We start from the raw sequence: 4200 nt of genomic DNA, 5'->3' as shown, positions 1-4200 counted from the left end.
TATATATATATATATATATATATATATATATATATTTATTTATTTTTATATTTTTATTTTTTATTTTTAAATTTTTATTTTTATTTATTTTTTTATTTTTTTATTTTTTTTTGAAATCAATTTAAACTTAATTTGCATAAAGTTAATTTTAAAATACTATTTTTACCATTACATAGACCTTGAAAATTTTTTTACTAACTAATATTTTTATCTAACAATTTGAAATAAAGTTAATTTTAAAATACTATTTTTACCATTACATAGACCTTGAAAATTTTTTTACTAACTAATATTTTTATCTAACAATTTGAAATTAATTTTATTCTCATTAGTTAATATATTTGAAATTATTTATTATTATTATTATTACTTATTCTATATTTCAAACAATTTTAAATTAATTTAAATATATTAATATATTTGAAATTAATATATTTTATGATTTACCTATTATAATTTATTAATTTATTCCATTTTTGAAATAAAATAAGTAAATAAATAAATAAATACGCCTTATCAAACTAGCCCTTATCATGGTCAAACTAGCCGTTATAACTAACTAATATTTTTATTTAACAGTTCAAAATTAATATATTTGAAATTATTTATTTATTTTTAGTAATTTACTTATTATAATTTTACCTATTATAGTATACATTTCTAACAAATTTAAATTAATGTAAGTTTATTAATATATTTAAAATTAATTTTTTATAATTAATTCATTTTATGATTAATTTATTCTATAACTAAAATTTCTGTTATATAAATAAAATAAATAAATAATATAAATTAATATAATGGTCAAACTAGCCGTTATCAGGCCAAATCGAGCTGTTGTCTTTCTAGCTGTTACCTTATCAAGTAATCTGAGTCATTGGATATTCTGCCCAGTCTATTTAAAGTGCATATGCCAGATCTGCTCATTCAACTTGTCCTGACGATGAACCACACTGGTTGGTTCCAAACGCGTCAACAAAAATTTCTCCATGTGATTTTCGCCGAAGAATTCTTCAAAAATAAGATTTATCTTTAAATTAGTTACTTTTTATAATTAATTTATCTCAAATTAATTAAATAAAATCTCATATCAATAGGTCATATTAGGCATGTGGTATGATATCCCATGATATTGTAACATGAGCTATTTACAATTTAGCAATTTTTATAGTAAGGTGGGGTGAATCTCCATGATTAAATATATTTTTACATATTCTTAAACTTATATATATTTAACTAATATATTAATTATTTTTATAAGTTATAATAACAATAATTTAAAATAAAGCTATAATTTAGATTTTTTTGAATCAATTTGAAATGTATTACAAAATAAGTTTCATGTTTATCATTAATTGTTACATATCAATATTTATCAACCATTTAATTTATATAGCTATATTAATAAAACTAAATTCAAATAAATATAATATTGTTTTTAGATAAACTATAATTAAAAATATCTTTATTCTCTTCGCACCATTGGAGGTCCAGAATTCTTTGTAAAAATTAAAATACAATGACAAAACTATGTCAACTTATTTCTTTTCCACCTAATACAAAATAATCTGCGATGAATGAATATGAGATCCAATAGCTACAACTACAGTTAGAAGTTTAATCAACAAATTTTGGTGGTCCAATTTCGAACCAGACTATGTACTATAAAACCTACTCTAAGCGTGATTTCTTCCGTTGAAAGAAAAAACAAATAACATGAACTTCAACTATTTCTTTTGCACCTATTTATTTTTATGCTCTGCGAAAAATAAAAGTGCTTAATGCATACTTATCAACGCCACGTTACCTTCTCCTTTTTCTTCTACGCCACCTAACACCTTCACCTCTCGTCTTACCTCACCTCACATTCTCCCTTTTTTTACGACGCCACCTACCAGCTTCACCTACCACACCAGCTTCACCTACCGCACTAACTCAACCGTCCCTTTTCCGGGCACTTTAACCTTTCGTCTACCTCACACAGCCATAAATATAGCTCACCCGTTTAGAGATGATATATTGTTTCTGACCCTAGCCCAAGCCTCCTCTCCCACTTTCGTTTCACAGGCGACCATGATCGGCCCGCATTCGCCCCATCTTCGGCACTGGACCCCCGATCTGCCAATCTTCATCGATGTTTATGTGGTGAGGATGCGCCTGCGTCTTCTTACGCAGGGTGTTTCCCATAGACAACTTGAATTAGGAAGGGACCAATACAAGAAATCCGAAATTTACGACGTGTTTCTGAGCTTCAAAGGACGCGATGTGAAGACAGGCTTCGTTGGTCATCTATATGAGGCCCTCACCGGCGCAGGTTTCCGCGTATAAATTGATACCCACCAAATGAACAGGGCAGATGACATCTTTGCAAGCTTGCAACAAGCAATTGAGGTGAGTCGCATCTTGATTCCAATATTCTCCCACAATTACGCACAATCTGCCTGGTGCCTCAGAGAAGTCTCTCTTATCGCGCCGCAAGTACTACTTCAAGGGAAGGATGAGGAGTCGGCGACAGCCGTTCCTCTAGTCGGCAGTCTGACTCTCCTGCGCAACTTCACCATGCGGGTACCAGAAAAATTTGGTAGTCCGGCCTGAGATAGAGCGGAAAAGATGTTGGTGATTGGAAGGATGCTTTCTTCCAACTCTGCCGTCCATTTGGGTGGTCACTTCAAGAAGACATAAATAGGTTAGTAAATCACTCTTCCCTGTTCTGCTGCGTTTGACTTATTTATCCATATACACATGTATAGTGGTTTGGGTAAATCTGATGTGATCAAGTTATTAGAGGTTTCCGCTGAATAACTCATAGTTTTGGGATGCTATTTTGTTTAATATAACATATTTAAAGGTAAAAATTGATCAGTAACAGATTTTGCAATTAACATAAGTTCAGCACATTTAGATTTTGCAATTTGTCCTTTGTCCTGATAACAGATTTCAGATTTTGCAATTGACATAAGTTCAGCATATTTTGGGAATATCTTAAAATCTGTGATCAAGAAATTGACCCTTGTAAACACTTTTCTTTGAAATATAAATAAAGGACGGAACCATTGGACTTGAAGATGTGGGTAAAGGACGGACCATTGGACTTCAATTTAATACAACTGCTCCACCATTACGGTGCCCATAATGAAAGAAGAATCTTCTTATGACTAAATCCCCATGGACGTGCTCGTCGTGAAGTAAGGATCATCTAGTGAAATTGTCATGACTTACTGGTGATGCGGTTTCTCTAATTGCCACACTAGATTACAGATCTTCTAGTGAAATTGTCATGGCTTATTGGCCATGCAGTTTCTCTAATATCCGCAGTAGATTTGCAATTAAAAGCCAAAAAATAATTGTCCAATTTGATTTGTAGCTATTCTGTGGTGTCAGAAACCGTTATTTTTTTCCAATTCAGCTACCTCTAAAGTACTGTTTTCTGATAGTAATGTTATTCAGCTACCTCTAAAGTACTGTTTTCTGATAGTAATATTATTCTACCTCTAAAGTACTGTTTTCTGAATCGAGTCAATTATATGAAGCTCACCTTACAGTGGAAAGGAAAGCAACATCAACATGTTCTGGAAAATCACATTGACAATTTACTTTTAATTTTTATTTTTATTTTTTTATTTAAATTTATATATATAATTAGTATAATTATATGAATTTTTATTTTCTATTTTTAATTTTATTTAATTAATATAATTATATAAATTAAATAATTATTCAATAATAATAAATTTTAATTTAAAATAAACAACCATCGTGATATATTTCATATTTATGTATTTAAAAATTCCCAATTGTAAATAAAATTCTTATAAACGCATCTATCAACTTAACTACAAACACAAAAGTATAACAACCCGATTCCGTCAAGTAAAAAGAGGAGTATTGATGAAAACTTGATATTTAAAATATCAGCTGACCAACGCAATGGCCGACCGAATCTACTCAGGTTGTGTTTGAACAACTTGATATCAACTTACACAGTTTTATTTTCTAATTTAAATAATTTCAAACTTATTATGCATATTAAATTTTACTTTTATATAAATATGTTTTATTAATAAATTATATCATAAAGAGTTATGTGTTTATAATTTACAATAATAAATTATTTTTAATAATTTTTAATAAATAAAATAATAAATTATATTTTTGTAATAGAAAATTTAAAGAAAATGAACGGCATAAGTTATTTATAAA

At 28.8% G+C, this 4200-nt stretch overlaps 1 long non-coding RNA gene across 1 annotated transcript; it reads left to right on the top strand.

Moving 5' to 3' along the window:
- Nucleotides 1–1777: 1777 nt before the first annotated feature.
- LOC149139189 (uncharacterized) lies at nucleotides 1778–3367 on the top strand. The gene is made up of 2 exons (XR_016264294.1): nucleotides 1778–2686; nucleotides 3044–3367. It is a non-coding gene; the product is annotated as an uncharacterized LOC149139189 (long non-coding RNA).
- Nucleotides 3368–4200: the final 833 nt, after the last annotated feature.

The sequence above is a fragment of the Pinus tabuliformis genome, chromosome X, assembly GCF_031772625.1.
Source record: "Pinus tabuliformis cultivar Carrire ecotype Pingquan chromosome X, CPIR1, whole genome shotgun sequence".
Lineage (NCBI taxonomy): Eukaryota > Viridiplantae > Streptophyta > Pinopsida > Pinales > Pinaceae > Pinus > Pinus tabuliformis.
The sequence above is the reverse complement of the archived record's forward strand: the minus strand, read 5'-3'. Positions and strand labels throughout refer to the sequence as shown.